The sequence below is a fragment of the Falco rusticolus genome, chromosome 4 (assembly GCF_015220075.1).
Source record: "Falco rusticolus isolate bFalRus1 chromosome 4, bFalRus1.pri, whole genome shotgun sequence".
NCBI lineage: Eukaryota > Metazoa > Chordata > Aves > Falconiformes > Falconidae > Falco > Falco rusticolus.
This window is the reverse complement of record NC_051190.1, coordinates 44547769-44568134: the sequence shown is the minus strand read 5'-3', so window position 1 is coordinate 44568134 and position 20366 is coordinate 44547769. Positions and strand designations below refer to the sequence as shown.

Below are 20366 nucleotides of genomic sequence, written 5' to 3'. Positions count from 1 at the left end.
ACGCAGTTTCCTATGTCGGCTTTTTGCTGTTCAGCACTTCTCTTCCTTCCCCGGCTCCTTAAGGTACCGGCATTTCTACCTTTCATTGCCTTTAATAGTCTTCTTTGGTATTTGACTTCTTGGTGTGTCAGGTCTTGGGACTCTCCAGTGGGGCACCAGTAAGCAGCTGGTGTTTGCCCGCAAGCATCTGTGTGTGTATCTGGGTGACCTGTTCGGCATCACCTCGGGACGCTGTGGCTACCATGAGGCAGGCAGGAATTCTCCCCATACAGCTTTCCTACCTCTTAATTACAGAGCACCTCTTCATTGTGCTGGGGCTTTTTAACCTGTTGTCCGCTATGCTCCTCATTTTCTCCTGTGGATGAGGCTGGAAAGCAGCGGCGCGACTCTCACTCCATGAGCACGATTCACTGTCTTCGAGTGAAGAGGGCATTTGGAGGAGAGAAAAAAAAAATATCTGATTAGGCCATTTGGGCTGTATGGGGTGAAATCAAGGTTTAGCAAGAAAGTTTTGCTTGTTTTTGATGTGTTGACTCTCAAGAAAACAATGTTTTAATGTGTTGCAGTTTCAACATACTGAAATAAGGCAGAAAGTGGAAAACCTTCACTACGTGCAGCTGTAGCAATGCCCTTTTCTCCTCCTTGTCTTTATTATCAGTAGGGTTTGATGCAGCTCAGCATTGCAGCTCGAGCGCAGGGTGGTACTGGTCGGCAGCAGGGTGGTGTCTGGCCACAGCTGTTAGGTCCAGCGCAGTTTGGGGGTGCAGTGGGCAGATGCTAGGTGTTTGTCCATTACTGCATCTAGAAAATCATACTGCTCGGGAGCAGCTGATGTCCTGTGTGCTGTAGTACCTTGTTCTCACCTTTACCTTTGCTTCCCTGTCCTCTCTGCGTGAGAAGTTTTATGTTGCCTTGGGTAAGTCACTTAAACGTCTCCATGCCTTGGCTATCCCATCTGCAAAATGGGTATAAGCATGTGTTACAAAGGAAGCATGCAAAATGTGGCTTATAACAACAATTCCTTTTATTTTAACTTTCATCATCTTTAGCTTTTCTCTCTGAAATTATTGATCCCGGTATCATCTTGTTTTTCAAATGAGAATTCCTGGTAGGATGTAAGATGAGAAGGGGGTGGAGATGGGGAAGAGTCATCAAGTTTACCTCATGATCTGCAATGCCAGTTTGGTGTATTAGGAAATGCAAACACCTGAAAGGTCTAAGGAGAGTAAAATTTAACAGCCAGCCATGGACGCTGAAGGCCAGACAAATATGGGGAAGGAGCAGCACGTGTCTGATGGGGAACTGGCAAACCCCGAGAACAAGGGAAGCAGGGATTTCACCCCAGACTCTTCGTGTTCGTTATTTCAAACCTTCATTTGTTGGTGATGTGCTCCAGTCAGGTGAATTTTTGAGCTCAGCAGAATTCCTTCTGTATAGCCCTTACAGCTGGTGGGTCTCTCCCGGCAGCAGGGTTGAGTCTCTGCGCCTTTAACCTACACGTGTGGAAACTTGTGATCAGGCATGTTGACCTTGTCTTTTATTTTTGAGAAAGCTCAATTTTGGGAGGCTGTTTTTCCATTCACCTCTGTCCTTCCTGGAGAGCCCTTGGGCATCGACTGGATTCCTTGGGTCCTGCCTCCGACAAGCTGATCCGCTGGCCCTGACGCGGCAGGGGTCCTTTCCCGTTCGGAAGTCTTCCACAGCTAGATCAGGTGCTGCTCCCATTAATATGTCAAATGGGCTGTATCACAAGAATGGAGTCTTAAAGTTTCCAGGAGTTTCAAGTCTCGTTTAGGTATCAAAGCACTATTTAACACGTGCACCTCTGCGTTTGTATCAGTCTGTTCTGCTTGTATTCTTTCTTCGTGAATTCTGGTTTGAACTTTACCTTTTTGCTCTTATGAGCGAGTTAAGCATTTCAGCCTCTATTCATTCTCCTACTTCTTTGTTTCCTTTCCTTCTCTCTCCTCTCCCTCCCCCCTTTTTCTCTCCAAAAGAAATCCCAAACAAAAAAAAACCCCAACAGTATTTTGCAAGAGTAAAGGAGTTTTTGGGACTGGTTTTGGGTGACCCTCCAGGTGAGGTAATTTGGCCATGACTTGCCACTTCAGAGACGTTGGCAAGTTTGGTATTCCAGATGATCCGGCATTAAGGTCAGGCTCTGCCAGAAAGGCTTTCTTCCAAACATGGCCGGAGTAAGAGTTGGTCTCCAATTCCTTGTAACAATTATGAGGTGACTAATAACTTGAATGCAGTTTCCCTGCTAATTTGTGGTGCCCTGTAGTGAACTCTGCTGCAGCATAAAAGGGATCAGTGTGTGAGCGCTTCGTCTTGGAGTTTTGGTGTCTTATGCGTCACCTTCTGACTTGGGCTTATTCCTGTATAAACACGAACCAAACTAAATTAGAAGGTTACACTTAAATCTCTCTGGACCCAGTAGCCCAAGCCGTGGGGACTGGGAGTCGGGAGGCAGTCCACCACGCTTCCAGTCATCCATAACAATATGTGCTTTTTGTTGCCCTCGCTCCAGCGGTGTGAATGGGAGCTGGAAGGACGGAAACAAAAAAAGAAGCCTGTAACAGAGCACTCCCACAAGGCAGGAGATAAGCCCTGACATGAAGTAAACACCATTCCTCCCCCTCTCCCCCGACTTCCAGTATCTTCAGCTGAATGTAAATCAGTATTTTAAGAGTCAGGCACCTGAGGAAGTTTCTAAACCACCTAGTAAGCAAGACTGTATGGTATATTCTTATTTTTGCATCCCTTCAAGTGCAAAGTGCTTATCGCTGTTTAACTGTGTAAATAGTTTGGATAGTTCCAGCAGAGAGTGTGAAAATAGATAATCTGCCTCTCCAGCCAGGAGGAGGTTCTGCTAACTCTTTTTATCATAATTGCTGATTCTTTAATGTAAATGTTGTTACTCAAAGGTCTGACAAAAGTGGGTAACGACAACCTCTAAGAATGTTAGGCGGCACCTCAAAAGTGTGGTTGGGTTTTTTTGGTTGTATTTCATGGGAGACCAGATGAACAGGGTTGTAAGTATGTAGGTAAGTGTGAGCTGATCACAAGGCAGTTCCTCCCCCCCCGCGCCCTCCAAATATCCAAAATAAGTAGGAGTTTGTGGTGGGGCCTTTGCATTAAAGTGCCATATTGCTGGAGTTGAAGGAATAAAGGCTTATTTTGTAGCTTTTCAATGGAAGAAGAAATAATGAAGCCTTGATTGAGTTTGCAAGTAGTCTTGAAATTGATTTTGACATGACCTGTCTCGTTCACTTTGGGTACGACTACCCAATTTTGTTACCTGTAAGACTATAGGAGCTGACATTCAGGAAAGCTTTCCTCCCCACCCCTCATCCCCCACACCCCTTTTTAAAAAAAAAAAGTTGTTAGAACACTTCCAATTGAGTGATGCTGGTCAACTTGTTTCTTGTTTCCTGACTCAGTCTAGATGGAGAGACTTTTGTCAATGTCAGCTACTGAAACTGCGTCTCCTGCGCACTGGTTACCCCGCAGCTGACCCGGTCGTTAGCAGCAATTTGTTAAATGCCCAGAGCGTGGCTGGACCAAACGGAGCCCGGCACTGGCATGGGATGCTGCTTAAACAGGGCAAGCCTCACTGCAGCCGCAAAGTCGTTTTTGTGACTGTTTTGTAGGGAAAATACTGCCAAAGGTGGTCAGCTTTTCTTTTAGTTTGGTTTATGCTACAAATGGTGAAGGCTTCCCAAATACTAAAATTAGTCAGAAAATCGAATCATTAGTTTTCATGTTAATGCTGATTTACCTATTGCTGCAAGTGGGAGCAACTTCCTTGCCATAGCCTTTTCACGGTGCCCAGTATGTTCATTTGCTGAAATAACCATGTGACCACAAGCTTTGAAATGCTTGTAAGAATTAGAGGAAGTAAACTGGAGGCATTCATATTTAATAGGATCTTAGAAAATCCTGTCTCCACCAGAATTGGGTACTGCAGTTGTACATGTGTCCCTAGTGTTGCGGTATGTACCGACATGCTCAACCACCTGTTGAGATGCATACACAATGTAAATCTAAAATTTTCTGGTTTTCATTGTAAAATAGTGAAATTACATGTGTGCCAGCTGCAGACTTGGTGCTGGTATTAAGCTCTGTAGAATGCTGTTGACTATGGACTTCCAGTTTTGCTTTCTGCTGGCTTGCTCATTTGTTTTTAAGGCTCATGAGAGGTAGTCTTTGAAAGCAAGCACCTAGCGGTAGAAGACCCTTGCCTTGTAATCAAGCCGCCTGTTTTGATTGCTGTCTGCAGAGGGTATCCAGCGAGGCTTCGCTCCATCTGTGGGTTGTGCTCGTGAAGAGCTGAGGTTGCTCTGTGGGCAGTATCCTTCCTTCCTGGCCCATGTGTGTGCTGGGGAGAAGTGTGCTTTTAATGTCTTGATGAACTCCATAATTGCAACAGGAGCTGGGTGTCTTAGACCTTTTTTTAAATTCAAATTCACTTTTGCAGTCAGAGGGGAAAAGCAAGACTATGTTTGTAACAGCTTTTCCGTACCTATTCCTGAAAACAGGTGATACTGCAAGAAGACTGTGGCTCATGGTGTAGCTTTTTCTGAAAGGGAAGATCCCAATGAGGAGATGATGTTCTCCATAAAACCTGAAAAGGAATCTTTGCATAACTTTCAGAAGCTCAGCTTGAGGCTAATCTGGGTTGGCTGTGCATTAATTCTTATTTTCATTGAAGTTATGCTGCAAGATAATAGGTAGCCCTTACAGGTAAGGCTGGCATTAAATTAATGTCTTGCAATTCATGAGAGATTGCTAATTTGTAGGAACCGCTACTGGTCTGTGGGCTATGACGGAGGATCGAAGAGGTGGATCACCAAGATGAACTTCTTGGTTGTTTTATCAATAGGTCTTAATGTATTTTGCAAATACTGTTTGTGGGAAAGTTTATGAATAGTCAAAAAAGGAGCAAAATGAATTGGTAACGTAGAATACCATGCTGAAAGCGTGGTGCCTTTGGGAATGGTCTAGTCTATGGCACATAGGTAAGGTATTCTGTGGAGGGAAAAGCTCTGAAATTCTTAAATTCTGAAGAAGGTAAACTTTTTACTTGACATCTTTAAATAAATACGCAAGTTTTGCTATTGTGATCGTGCATTTCTGTGCCATGCAGGAAAGGTGGCATCTGGAAGGCAGAGTACACCTCCAGACTTGTTACCTGCCATCTTCATTCCCTTCGTTTCTGTTGAAGGGGTTTAAGATTCCGCTGCTTTTCCTTCTTCCTTTAGCAGAGGCATACAGAGAGGGAGGTATTCATTCCTTTTGTTGGTCCGAGAACTGTTTTTAAACCTGAAAAAATGGTTTAAGGAGCAGCCAGCACTTCTAAGCGATAGAATTGGCTTTGGGAACAAAAGCATGTGGATCCTGTCGGTTCAAACCTGATGGGTAACCTATTTCTGTGAGGTGCTTAAGAATTATGGTGATGAAGAGTATAGAAGTAATAAAATAAGACTCATTTTAATATTGCACGTGTTACTGATCCCTTAGGACGTTTAGATTCACAAACTTAATATGAACATCTCCTTTGCAACATGCTGTTGAGTGTAATTGTGACAACTCTGGCTTTTTTACCCAAAATGCCCTCATGTTTTTGTGGAAGTTAAATGTTGGTTTACATAAACCTGCTGAAGTAACCAAGAGTCACAATTTCGTCTTTCTCATCTTGGGTATCTGTTCACTTTCCGCTTGTTCTGGTTTGAAGGACCCTTAAAGTTTGTTACCAGTGGCTGGGCTTGCTCGAGAGTAAAAATCGCCCTCGATCCCCTGGATGACAATGACTACTTTTGTTTCCTTTTCCCCTCTAACTGCAGGACCAGGGGCTCAGCATCAGCCCCACAGCCTTCCGTGTGTTTAGTGCAGACGTGGCTGCGTGCAAGCCCAGCTTGCGACGTTCAGCGCATGCAGTGCTCCCTTTTGATCTCAGGTGGGGGATGCAGTGTGCATCCAGATCAAGTTTTGTGTGCGGAGGCTTCTGAATTAATTAATGATGGTGGCTGTGCTTGGCTTCCCCTGTAAATAGGTGTGGCCGCTGGGTCCCTGCCAAGCTGCCATTTCGTTCCCTTATTTGGATTTCTGAGCAGTGTCATTCTCTACACACACCCTCAGTTAGGTTTTTAAATAATATAGGTGGGGAAGCTACAATTGCTGCTACCAAATTACTAGCTTACGGGTTGTTAATGTACTCCTACAACTGAGATTAAGAAGGTGTCATTAGTGGAGGATGGTGTCTAGAGCTCCACCTCCCCCCCCCCCAAAAAAAAACCAACCAAAACCAACCACCAAACCAACAAATTTCTGTTTTAAAAAATCCCAAAGATTACTGCTGTGATTGCACTAGCTGATCCTAAAGACAGGTAGGCACAAACCAGATTATTCAGGAGGAATCAAGTTATGCCCAATTAAAGTCACTGGCACTTGGTGAGCACAAGCTGCCCGCAAAGCACAGCCAGGCTTCATTGCAGCAGTGAGCACTGGCAAAGCAGATGAAAGCGTGTCCCTAAATTTGGCATTCCACAGCAAACATGATGCATACAAAAGGCACATCTTACTCGGTGATGAAAGTAGAACAGGTTTTTTTCCACCGGAGCTAGAAATAACAGTTTGCCACCTGCTTTTATTATTTTTTAAAAAAGAATTGAACGTTGCCACTCATTTTGGTCTCCCTGTCTCCTAATGCGAGATCCAGAACTTTCCAGTCTTCTTCCCTGGGGTTGTTGGGCACTTGGTGAAAGAGGTGATAAATTCATGCGCGCATCCCTCTTCCCTTGTTTAATACTCTGCCAAACAGTTCTGAAAATGCATTTCATAATGCTGCCTCTTTGCATAGAAAAGAGACACCCCCTTCCTTTGTCAAAAATATATTCTGCGTCTGAAAACAGAAGATAGTAATTCCAGTTCTTGAAAAACATGTTTCTACAACAATCTGTAGAGACCGGCACCATTAGGTGATTAGATTGCACTCTTGATTAAAACCAGTTCATTGCAACTGCTTGGTGTGGATGGAGGACCGCCGGGCGGGCTCAGGCATCTCGAAGGAGACACAGAGCATGTCTGTCCTGCAGCGTCAGAGCCACAGAGCTGGTGGTGATGATCTGGATGACGGAGATTTGAGTGATAGGAGCCCTTGCTGCTCATGTTGTGAATCCGGGAGATCTTGGCCGTGGGTGGGGAGCAACATAGTTGGCCATAAATACAGAGTAACTGAAAACTAGTTCCAACTACGCTGTGTTTAAAACAAAGGACCCCCAAACTAACTCTTGAATCTATTTTTAGCTCTTCTTGGTGTTCTCTCCTTCTGCTTAACAGTAAATATTACAGTTCCTCTTCTTGAAACGGGCACAGCTTTGTTCATGTCTCCCGCTTGGCTGCTCTTTGACATGCAGGGTGTTTTTCTGTTGTTCCTGCAAGTCGTCAGCTTCTTGCAAAGATTTTGATTTAATGAGTCAGGTCTACCCATATAGTAATTACAAAGATTAACTTGGATAGATTTGAAACAGATGTATAAAACTGTTTGGACCTGGCTTCAGTGCAGCCCTCTTAATCAGTGGATTCATCCTTTCTCTGACTTAACTCCCGTTTCACAGTTGAAACTACTAATTGTAAAATTAATGACAGAAAATAGTATTTTCTCTCTGGACTTCCCTAATTCCTTATCAAACCTTTTTGTTCCTTTGGGTGAGAGCACAACATTGCTTAGATGCTTCTGTACAAGGGAATACAGCTCTTGAAACCAAAGCAGAACAAAACTGCTCTCCCCAAAGGGTTGCTCAAAGGTTAACTTTATCTAGAAATGTCAGCTTTTTAACACATTGTTCTTGCTTTTATGAAACTGAAGTGTTTAGAGCTGTTTCCTCTGGACTTTTGGAGGAATCATTATTTTTTCAGAGATTTGCTGGGGATCCTGCCCCCCCCTCCACCCCCGTTTGAAGACATAAATTGTATGATGAGTGAAAAGCAAGCGGCATGCTTGTGTCTGCTAGAGCCTGTAGTGGTGCAACCCTAGACAATCATGGGTGTTCCTATTCATGAGTAGCCAACCAAATCATGATCTGGGTATTTTGAGCCTGCCTGATCTTCTGAATCAACCTGCAGAGAGATGCACTCCATTTTGTGCTGACCTGGGACTCCGCGCGGGGCTAGCCACTGTTGCATTTTCCACGTAGCATCCGTAAACTCTGTTGCACTTGCTGTGGGTGCTTCAGTGTTGTGAACTGCTGAGCAGAACAGCAGTAATTGGGTACTCCAGGCTCTGGTTACAGAAAGCCAGATTTGCAAGGCTTTGAATAGCCAGGCTTCCTGGAAGAAAAAAAGTCGCAGTTAGTGTTGATTATTTTTTTTTTTTTTTCTTTCTGAACTGTGTTATTGCAACATCTTTATCTTTGCATCTTGCAGGTATCCACACTTGACTGAATTCTGGCTAATCTCGGTAACAGCACAGGTAGATCGTGGGGCTTGTTGGAGGAGGGAGAAAGGAGCTTGGTAGCGTAGTTACCACCAAGGTACTCCAGGCCAAGGAATGAGAGAAGTCAAAATGCACTTGCACTTTGGTCTCAAAACAGTAAGTTTTGATTGCAAGAGATTAGATTATACCAGTGTTTTTCAAAAGGTTCAGCCTGGATTTTCTGGTGGAAAACTTACTCCCAGATTTCCTCTTTTCCTACAAGCCAGTATATGTGGGTGGCAGGATTGGAGAGGGCCGAGTAACACCGAACTCTAGTTTTGCTAAAGTAGTGTCAAAATCTGTATGCAGCGCTTTGTAGCAGGCGTAATTAGTAGATCATACTCTCCCAGATCCAGAAGTAAGTTTCTCCTGGAAGGCTGTGTGCACTTCCATAGATAGGATTTGGCAGCCCTTGGTATCCAGTAGAGAAAAAATGCTGGAAAATAAGTGTTCTCCAAAAGGAGGATGTGCTGGGGTGACGTGCTGGAGGAACAGCTGTTGCCAGTAAGTAGTTTTTCTATATCTGACTTTCTGCTGCTGCCTCAAATGGTGCCCTCGCCGGCTGGCGCAGCCTCTGATCCCCGTCTACGGACCAGCTTAACTAAAGGGTTACTCCAGCCCCTGGTTTTCCTGCCCCAGGAGTGCAGGGATTGATCTGAAAGCTGTAATTATAAATGCTATTGATGGCCTCGGAGGGGAGTCGTATGTTTTCTGCCTGGCACAGGAATTCAGGAGCGAGTGGGAGAGACTCTTAATTTGTAACAGGTTTGATTTGCAATCTGACTTGTGCACAATAAATGGGTAGCGGTGGTATTAATGAGCATCTGAAGGGAGCTGTTTTCTTTGCTACAAGGTGGCACTTCACTGGGGAGAGGCTAAAACCAAAGAGCCAGGTATGCAGGGTGTTTTGGCAGCTTTCACCTGAACCTTGAGGCACACAGAGGTTAGGAAGCAACGCCTGAATATTTGGAGAAACGCCGATATATGCCAGGTGAAGAATGGATCGGCATGTTCATAAAAAGCCAGAGAGGTGCTTTCCTGCTCCACAATGCTCGCTGATGCTGTAGTGAGACGTGCACCATGACTGTTATTTCTGACCTATGGCTTTTCCTAGAATGCTGTAGTGATGCGTGCAGGGAGGAACCGGTGGGTTTGGAGCGTACAGAAATGCTTACAACTGGTATTTCGGTGCTTAAAAAAGCCAATTTGATACTTTGAGTTCTCCTAGACCAATTAAGTCTTCAAAGACTTTGTATTAAAAAACGTTTATGAAAGTAAAGCCTGAACATATGAGACAGAAGCTAGCCCCTTGTCTGTCAATATTTAAACTGAAATGTGACTTTTTTTTTTTCCTTTTTTTTTTTTTTTTTTTTAATCTGCTGACCAGTTCACTTAGCCTTCCAAAAAGTACAGAAGTTTTCTTATCTCGGTTGTTTGAGGTATGTACAGCAGTAATGCTAAACTGTGGTACCTGTGTCATAGTTTCCTTGCCTTAATCTTCTTAGAGAATCTGTAGCCTGTCTTATTCTGAAAATGTAATGTTTATAAAACCCTGTTTTGTGGGCTAAATCTCTCTTGAATTTTACTGGATCGTAATTACTCTACCTAGTGTTGACGCGATTCAGTAATGTTGCTAAAAATGCGGACCCTGGTATTCCAGTCTACAGCTTCCCTCATCATTTCATAGAGAAATAAAAATATGAGTGACGAAGTGGGCTTTGAGCAAATAGGTCTGACTTCTGTCCTGGTGACGCCAGAGGACACTGTCCTGAACATTTAATTTCCTGAACATTTCACTTCTTACGGTCTTAAAAAGTTGCTGTACCAGAATAAGAACCACAGTTCTGTTTAAATGAAACATCCAGCCTTTGGAAGAAACGGCAGAGTGTTGGAGTACTAAAGGTTTTGTTTTCCTTCTCAGTAGAGGAGCTGATGCGGGACCCATGGGACAGGCAGTGCCCTTAGGTGCCAGCAGCCTGGCACCACGGCACACCGTACCGCAGCTTGGGTGTCCAGCCCTGTGCTCTGCTGCTTCTCCCAACCTTCTACAGTGACTTTTCCTGATGGAAGTGCTGTCAAAACTTAGAGGTGCTGCTTAGAGTTTCCCTTCTTGGTATTAACTGTTTAATTGCCTGCTTCCTAGGAGGTTCCCGGAACAGCTGCTTTAAAAATTAATCCTTAAATATTTGTATAAAAAGATTTTAACCTTTTTTCCTTAGTGGCATGTGCTGCAAAAGCAAGGTTCCCATCTTGGAGATGGAGGAGAAGGCTAAGCTGCAGATGGAGGTGGCTGCGGAGGGATGGAGCGTGGGATCCGGAGCAGGATCCAGGGCGGTGGTGCCCGCTGCCTCCCTGGGTGGTACGGCGCTGGCGCTCTGCTGGGTTTCAGTGGAAACTTCCATGCGCTGAATGTGGGTCAGCGTGAGAGGTGGCCCTGGTCCCATGCTGCCAGCATCCCGTGGCACTGAAGCGGTTAAACTGCTCTTCTGGTGTCCTCACAAGATGAAAACTATTTTAGTCCCATGACACTGAGCACTATGGGAGTTTAATGCTACAGTTCATTAAAAATGGAGGCTGGCCAGAGCCTCAGAAATACGATTCGGTAGTTCAGGCTTCCCATGTCCAGAGCATGTCGGAAGGAACAATCTCTACACAACTCCCCCAAACCACGGGGAGCACTCTGAGGCGAGTTTACCGCCGAGCTCATTCGTGTAACCGTGTTCTTTGTTGGGGAAAACTTTTTGCAAAGTGCAGGCTCCCTCTGTGCTGGAGGTGCCTTGTCTGTCACCCCCCCGGCAGAGCTAAGCCAGCTTCAGCCCAGCCAGTGCAGCGCCGATGCCTGGAGGATCCTCCTCCCGTGGCGACCTTACCCGTGCAGCAGTTATCTCTACCCAGCATAACAATTCCTTTTTTTGGGGGGGGGAAGGGGGTGGTGTCCCCCCCCAAGCAGTGTTACAACTTGTGGCTTCCTGCTGGCTGCAATAGCGTCATAACTAGCAATTACCACAGTTGTGCTACAGTGCCTGTCACGACCTGGTACGCCGTGTGTGTCATGTGTGTTGCTTTTTGTCGTCTTCAGTGATGAAGAAGTGTTTGTTCGTGCCTGGGCCAGATGCACAAGGAGCAGCGTGGAAATATTGCCATGTCTGTTGGGTTTTATAGCACTGTTGAGGGCCCTGGAGTTGCTGTTGCAATGGTTTGCAGTGGGCTTCTAATTAGAAAAGCATTGAACTAATAGGATGAGCTATAATTAGCAAGACCTGCCCTCTAGATCAGGGACCAGAATTCAGTTGCATATCCATTCATTTTCTAGCTTGGTGCTTTTGTAGTAATTTCTTCAACCTGTTGGAACCTTTTGGGGTGCTTTAAATAGTGAGACAGAGATGCGCTGGGCATAGCTTTTCTGGGATGAGATGACCTCTGAGTGTGCTGGAGTTTGATCCTCAGGGGGGTGTCGGAGGGGGGACCCTTTACAGCCCCCTCTCCCTATCCAGAAAGGAGGACTAGAAGTCAGTGAGCTGTTGTCCTGCCTTCTGGACAAAAGAAAATAACTGCAACTTTTTGAGGAGGGAAATGACTCAGTTCTTGGTGGCTTAGCAAAAATAAGAGGCCGAGCTTCCAAGGAGTTGCCTTGGCAGGCAGCGTGCATCAATTACTGTGCTCCACTGCCAGCCCAGTGCTGCTGCCGGCTGCCCCCAGAGCCGGCACGGGCGTTGTGTCGGCGTGCGTTGCCCTGGCCAGCCCTGCTGCTAAAATTGGGGATGTTGCTGCTGATTTGCTTTGTGCTGTGTAACAGCAGGCTGTGGTAAGGGGGGTTTGACTCGGGGTGCGCTGCTGACGCGGGTAACTGCGAAGCCAGTCGTATGGCAGAAGCAGCTGATTTTTCTAACTGACCAGGGTACACTGGCTGAGGTTTTCTTCCCTCAGTGTTTTCACAGAGAGGGAGGAGGGAGGTTTGGATATCGTACGCTGTGTGTAGAGGCTCATAAAAGGATTTTTGTAAAGCATAAGCAAGCATCAGCCAGCAGAACTTCTTCTGGAGTAAGAAGCAGATAAACCCATGAGCATGTTATTTTAGAATTATTTTTACATACTGTCCTGTAGGACAAAAACTTCTTGGAGCAGTCATTTCCCCCTTCTTTCTCTGCTTCACGTGCAACTTGATGGAAGCTTCTGCAGGGAACGGTGATGCGGTCTCAAGTGGGACCAGGAACAGGGGGACAAGTGGCTTCATCTGTGTTATGGATGTTGTGACTGGGCAGTGCTAGGTTAACAGTTGGATCAATGATCTTAAAAGTCTTTTCCAACCTAAATGATTCTATAATTCTGTGGGGGGTAGTGGTACCCCACCAAAACCTCTGCCTGTATTTACCCAGTGTGTCCAGCTTGGCATTAAAACTTGCTCTGATGTCCTTTAAGTGAAAATAGCAAATAGTCACTGAATTGCTGAAGTGAGCCTGTGCGTGAGCATGTGTGTGACTCTGGCGTCATGTCCAAAGCTGATTCTTCGTTTGCATCTCGCGGTGTTGCTGCTGGTTAAGTACTAAGTAATATTGCCTTCATGTAGGTAACATTGGGCAAATACTGCCTTGTTGGCTGCATTTTACTTGCTATTAAACTGCTCATCCAGGGGCCTGCTGGCTTGTTGTACAAATTAAAAGCAACCAGTTTCACTCTGAAGATGTGTCTTCAAATGGTGTTCTCCTGCACGCACACATGGACCCGTACTGCTTTTGTCAGAGAAGTAAAATGGGGAGGTGGCACAGCAATTGCTTTAAGACTTCCCCGAGCAAGCTTCTGTGGTACTTGCTGTTAGGACAAGTGCAGGACTCGCAGGTCTCTTCCTCCTCAAGGGAAACTGTCAGTTAGAAATGGGAATACTGCTTCCAGCAAGTGTTCAGGTCAAACCAGAGATACCAAGAAGCAGTTGGTTTCCTCCTGGAGTCTTAACTTTAGAAGCAAAGACTGAAAAAATACAGAATAGGAAAAGAAGTAATTCTAAAATCTTTTTGCGTGTGCTTTTGTTTTAAACCCAAATGCATTCGAACACAAGTCTGATTTGCGGTTCCTCTCCTTAAAATAATAGAATGCAGACTGTTCGTCTTTCGCACGGGTACCGACGTTTAAAGATGACTGTCTTCTCGGCAAGCATGTTTGGGGTGGAATGGTGGGCATATCACCAGCTATGCTAACCAGCTTGTCTCTTTCCCCAGGATCCTCGCTGCAGTCACTTTCAGACTAGTCGGGATCCCACCTGGAACCCATGAACTTCGCTGACAGGTAGGAGTTGTGAATGGGATGGAGGATAAGTCTCTCAATATTGCACAGACGTCCCCTCTCCCCTCGTTCAGTACAGAAGGTGGGGAGCTGTGCTGGCAGGATGGAGTGGTCTTCTGGTCTTGTGCAACTTCAGCTCCTGCCTTGTCCAGGAGGACGAGGAAGAGCTGTAAAGGACCTCAGAGATAAAACTCAGATCAGAATTTGGTTCCTCTCCCTTTACCGAAAGTTGCCTTTTAGTTCACACTTAATCCATGCTCCAAAATAGGTAAATCTCCCTGGTTTAGTAAGGGACAAAGAACTTTCACTTCCTTTTAACTGGGCAGTCACAACAGCTGTCGGTCTTGAACAAGAGAAGAAGCAGAAGCAAGCACACAGAAAGTCTTCCCTTGAGTCTTTCTGTACACTTTGATCATTTGTGGAACCCCCAGAAGAAAAATTGTGAATGGGAACAAAATTTCTGCAAGATACCTTGTAGCTCTGGCAATGCTTGGTGGTAGCTAGAGTAAAGCTCTGGTGACCAGCTGTCCTGTGTGTGATGGTGCTCACCTGTCCCACTGTGTTGTTAAATAAAGCATTTTATAAATAGCAATTTAAGGATCTCTCCAGTGGGGTATTTTTAACATGTATTGCCAAGGCTCTGGTGATCGATGTTAAGTGTATCTGGTTTTGCTTTTCTTCCAGTCTCAGTTTTCCTGGTGTAGGTGTTGATGTCTCTGCTTGTAGATTTACTCCTTTGATTTACTATGTTTTACCAGATTTGGCTTCAGAAATAACATTGTGCAAGCCACGAGGAAAAACTGATTTTTGGGGCCATTTATTACATAAGTTCCCAAATCTTGTAAAGTAGTGCCATCTTTCAGGAGACCAAATGGCTAAATGAAATCATAAAAACACCTTTCTTAATGACATCAGCCAGAGTAACGCTGAGAGTAGCAGAGAGTGTCGCACTTAGATGTCTTGACCATAGCTTGGGAATTTCTTAATCTGCTCTCTCGTTCAGTGAGTTTTCACCATAAAACATCTGAAAAACCTAGCTCTGTGCAGTTGTAGAGCAGCGTGCACGAATACAATCTTATTTTGCCAATTCATTTGTTATCCAACTACTGTGTTTTGAACCGTAATCAAAGCTGGTATTTAATGGTTATCCTGCACTGAGGAATCTCCGTGATTTTTTTTTTTTTTTTTTTTTTTTTTGGTAATACAAAGCCCAGACATAGTCATTAGCAGACTTCCTGCCCAGTAGTTTCTAGACAAAAATAGATCTGTAAAACTTGGGGGAGAATTCAGGTCAAACAGATCCCTTGTGTAGTGGCTGTAAGTAGTGCCCTTTAAAAACACTTTTTAAACCCAAAGCAGTGGACCTTAGAATTAATAGTTTTAAAGATCTCTTTAGAAGAATTAGAATATTGATTGGTAAATAAGAAAACTCCTTAGTTGTATAGATCTTTCTTCTGGTGCCTTGTCCTTTGTGTCTACTTACACCAGTTCCCTCTATAATCGTACTGAGGCTGTATTAAATAATTTATATCGGGTTGAGTGTGAGTCCACGGTGCGGCATTTCTTGGAGAGGAGTGATGCTGAAGCCAGTTTGGATGGTCTGTGTCCACAGGAAGCCTCCCTTTAAGTTTTTAAAATGCAGAAAATCCAAGGAATTGCCCGTATTATAATATGCACAGCATGTGGTGCTGGAAAAGCTGATTGTTGTTGTGACTGGGTATTTAAAGATGCTAATTTTGCTGCTCTTGCATTAAAATAAATGAACCAACCTAGATCCCTCCTCTAATAAGAAGCATACATTAAATGGGGAGGGGGTCGAAGAAGGGGAGGGGATCTGATTGCAATCGATGGTACCATTGCTTAGTATTTAAATCTCTTCCCACCAAATGAAAATTTAAATCAGGTTGTAGTTTTTTAAGTGAAAGGTTTTATTTTTGAGTCCAAATAAACCCTGGATAAACAGTTTTTAATGATGAGTTAATATCTGTGAGGATCGATGTGACTGGAGGGTCCATACCTTGCAGAAAGGCAGAGCCTGGCTCACCGAGGTGGAGTCAGACGCTGCTCCTCTGATAATAGCTGGTGTCTTTTAACAAAAATGACTTTGATTTCATTATTCTTTGGCTGCGTTGCGTGAGGGCGGTTGCATTCCCCCAGCAAGCTCGGGGTGACAATGAACCAACTCCGTACTGAACCGTGCAGTTCATTCCTGAAAACTACAGCGATGAATCACGGCCACAGAGCATGCGAAAAACTGGCACCGCTTTGCGGAGCGAGGCAGGGAATCTGTGTCATTGTGGCAGGACAGAGAAGTGGGGGGGCTTTTTGCAGGCTGGATACTCCAAGGAAAGAATAGCAACACTAGTAAAAGGTATTTAGGAGAACAAACTTATTTTACGCAGCTCTTTCAGTTGCTTTATTACAATTTTTTTTCTAGGATAAGCTTGATAGCGAACACTTCTCTGAAGTTCTTAACAAAAATTTAGCAAATTAATAGATTGATTTTTACAGGCAACAGCTATTTTCCATTTACACAGCTACATGTTTAATATAATCGATGTGGCACATTGAGCTTTCTGTTAAGAATTGTGAATGCTTCTCTCTTTGTTACACAGAGCCCTTAGTGGTTAGACTCCAGACTAACAAACGGAGCCAAACTCGGTCATAGTAGTGATTTTTTTTTTTTTTTAAGGTGAGTTGACACAAATACCGGGGAAAGCGGAAGGGTGACTCCTGCTGAAGTGGGACCTCAGCTACCAAAGTCCCATTTCTGGCCAAATACTGAACTTCATGTTTCTGGTGCTCCGAGCTCAACTTCAGTGCCTTTCAACAAATGTTTATCTGTTCATTTCAGTAAATATTTAGTCAAGCCCGGGCTGAATTGCTTCCTACTTGCACTATAATGACTGCGAGCGGTTGCAACGTGGGCATGGCGCGTGTCTTAGTGCCTGGTCACTCGGATGGAAATAAAAGCTTCTGCGAGGCTCGAGGTACAGGAGGAGCTGATGCAGGTGCTGCCGCCCTCTGAAGCTGGGAGCAGCCGTGGGGATATTGTGGCTTTTTCAGGACAGGGTAGGATCCCGGGACCCCACATTTTGGCTCATTTCCGTCAGCCATTCCTTGGGCTGGTATCCCTGAAATGATGCTTCCCTGCTGGTGGATTGCTCCACTGCTGGAGAACTTCCCTCTGCTGCCTCCGATGCCCGACACCCGTGGCACAGAGGAAACTTGTGGGCTCTGCCTCCTTTTAATTGCAAGTACTTAACAGTCCTAAGCAAGCTCATTTATTTTAAATTTTTTTTTTTTCCTGAATGCTGAAAGAAAAGGGAAATAATAATAGTAGTGAAGGAGGGAGGCAGGACTGTGCAGGCGGGAGGTGCTGTGGTGGCCGGCTGGGTGAGCACATGCAGCTGAGCAGCGTGGGAGTCCGGCAAGGGAAGGGTTAAGGGCTGCCATTTTGTTATGTAACACCCTTAATGGACATATCGGTGAATGGCACCAAAATGGCAGGGCTTAACCCTTGGTGGGCTGCAGTGCTCAGCCAGCCAGGGGCTGGGAGCCTCTTCCCACTGGGAGCAGGGAGTGGGCTGCGGAGCAGGTCCCCTCTGCTCGTCCCTTCTGCTGGAGGGGGCTCCGGCATTGCAGTTCTTCTCATTTTTTAGGTCTCGTGGAATGGAAATAATGGCTGAGATAGCAAAAATGATCAACCCACCTCTGCCTGCTCTCACACTTTTTTGTTGCCTTCATCCGGGAAAGGATGGATTTTTGGTTGGCCAGTTGAAATCAGTTGTGGGATGATTTATTTTTCCCCCTCCCCAACACCAACCTGCAAAATAACCAGGGTTCTTGTCCTACTGCTGTTGCATTAGTTTAGACTTTAAAAAAATTAAAAGTCTAGTTCTTTCTTTGGCTGTCTAAGGTTTATTTTTCTAAACATCTACATAAGGTCATCAACTCCTCTGTGTGCATGTGTATGCACACTTGTACGCATGCACATGTGGACACACATGCACCCAGTAGTACGTACACACATATAAAAATTTTAATGACTTTTTCCAGGACATCTCACTTAGGGCTTAGTGATCAATGAGTATGTAGGAAAAAACCCCACTTAGAGCATAACGAGAAGATAAGCTCAGTTGAAAATGTGAGTTCTCAATGAAAATTTTTATATTCTGCTACGAGAAGTTAATTTCTCAGCATCATGGGAGGGTGCATGTGGATGACCCGAGGTGCCTGCATGGGCTGTGCTTGCAGGAGGCCTGTGGTGTGTGCATCGTGCTGGGCGCAAGTGACTCTTCAAAGAGTCAGAAAGTTTTTGAACAGCTAGCTTTTTGATCAGCTGCCTTTAGAAAATATTCACTGAGGGGCTCCGAATGCGTCTTAACCTCTCCGTTTCCTCTGTAACGTCTCCCCCCCGGCTTTTGCTGTAAAATTTTCCAGACCATGCTGGGGAAGAGGGTTGTTGATCGTTGCTTTTGGCTACCAAAAAGGGCAAGTGTTGCATCGCTGGATGGGTTGGTGTGCGGTTGCAGTGGGATTCGAGCCTGTCTGCAATGGTCGGTGCTGAGCCCCTGTCTGCTGCTGGTGCTTGCCAGCACCGCTGACTGCTCCAGCACAGTGTTGAGATGGCATTTTAACCTCGGTCCTTTTCACTTCAAACTACCGAGTTGTGCCAAACAGCGAAAAGTAAGCAGAACTTCTCCGTGAAGGAATCGCTTGGAATTTGTACAAGGAAGTTATAAATCATGGGACGAGAGAGGAGGTGATACGGATAACTCTGAATGTGATATGGAGAAAAGGGGAAGTGTACGTTACAAACAGCAAGCAAAGTGTGCTGCTTTCCCCCCCCGGTTGTGATTTTTGTCTTCATGTACCGTGTTGGTGTTCTCTGTGTGCCTGTGCACCAAACCTGTTTCAGCTGCCACCCCAGTTGCCTCTTCATGCCCTGGTCAGGCAGCAGCCAGGTGCGCCGGGCATGGCTTCTGCAGCTGCTTGGCTTTATTCTAGGCTGGACCACACATCTGGAAAAATCAGCATCAACTAATTAATTTCCCAAGTGTTAAACTGGAACCTTGTGAGCTTTTTCCTCTTCTGGAGCTTTTCCCTCAGTGGCAAAAGGAGGCATGAGCAGGTGATGGCTGTAGCATCCTCAGCCCTTTGCGAGGGGATGGGCTGTGTGTCACAGTGTCCCGCGTGTCCCTGCTGGAAAATACACTGGCTGGGTTAAACCAGGTTTGCCGTCTTGGTCTTGCTGCTCTGCTCTTTGGGGAGAGGAAAGGTCTGGAAGATGGCAAGATTGCTCTTTTGACCCTTTTCCCGATGGAAAGCATACAGGTGGCATCGCAGGCATACACGATGTGTACCGGGCTAGCGGAAACAGGTTGTGAACGCCAGAGATTTTGGGTTTTGCCTTTTGTTGGTTTGCTTGGGGGACGGTGGAGCTGCACATGAGAAATTTTTTACAAGGTTTGAGGGTGACCAGTGTAATGGCCTGCAGTTCAAGGAGTTCACTGTGGTTTATATGGGATACTGAATTGCCTTTTGAATTGATCATAGTTGTTAATCTGATACAGCCACAGCACTTACAGCTGAGTATTTGCTGCTCAGGTCCCGGGCGCTCCACCCCGAGCTATGCCATTCCTTGTCATAAAAAGCAGAAGCTTCCATAAAACTTAGTTTACTGTGTAATCCTTACTTCCCCTTCCTTCTTTCAAATAGATGGTATAGTTGGGTTGAATCAAAGCTGTTTGTTGTTCATGTCGATTGGTTCCTGTTAACGGTGGAGAAGCAGAAGTGGGGATTTTGGGAATAGCTTCAGAAGTGATATGTTATCCTTGAAACAACCTGGATGTTTTGAAACATCCAGCTGATTTATTCTCGTCTAGTGGAATCAATTGGTGAAGATGCGATCTCAGTAAATCCAGCAGACTTGAGGGCTGGTCAACAGAGTGTACTGGTAAGATACTGTTTAATAGTGGTGGTAAAATCTCACGTGGTGATTGGCATGCCCTCCTTGGGTGATGGAGATTAAGCAAATTAGCAGATTTGCCATCAAAAAAGAGTTTTCCTCCCAGGTGGGTTTGGGAATGAGGACACCGTCCCTGCTGGTGCAGATCCTCACAGGCGCGCTCCTCCTCCTTCTTTCTTCCAGGGCATCTCTCTGGTTTTAATCTTTTCCTACAGACCTTGAGTTCAGGCTGTTTGGGGAAGAGTTTTGTAGTCTGTCGTGTGAAATAGATCCTGCCACAGACTCACCTCAGCTGTATACCTGCTTCTTGGTGCCCTCTGACTTGCAGGAGATGGGGCCCATCAGCCCAGGCCATTCCCATCAAAGTCTCTGACATTACCAGTTTTCACCTCTCTTCCTGAAAAGAGAGGCAGAATAGCTCTTTTTAAAGAAATCCTTCTTGCTATTTTATCTTTTTTTCTCCTCCACTTCTCTCAGTGCTACATTAATTTTCCTTTAGGTCTCTGCATCTGTAGCCACGTTAGCAAATTGTTTTCTGGTACCATTTCTTAAATGGGTTAAAACTGTTTTAGGGAGCTTGGTTTTAGGGCTCATCTGCAATAAACATGATTTAATCACTATTGTGGCAGGGGAACTGTGCAA

At 45.2% G+C, this 20366-nt stretch overlaps 1 protein-coding gene across 5 annotated transcripts in view; it reads left to right on the top strand.

The window, feature by feature from the left end:
- Positions 1–20366, top strand: part of GATAD2A (GATA zinc finger domain containing 2A) — a 66864-nt gene that overhangs the window by 19125 nt on the left and 27373 nt on the right. For 3 of the 5 annotated variants that reach the window (XM_037383551.1, XM_037383553.1, XM_037383552.1), the window contains exon 2: positions 13690–13756. The exons of 1 other annotated variant lie outside the window; for it this stretch is intronic. The gene's annotated coding sequence lies outside the window, so the exon portion shown is untranslated. Of the gene's footprint in view, positions 1–13689; positions 13757–16669; positions 16826–20366 lie in introns of those variants that run through there. One more of the 5 variants, XM_037383554.1, reaches the window with a different exon arrangement.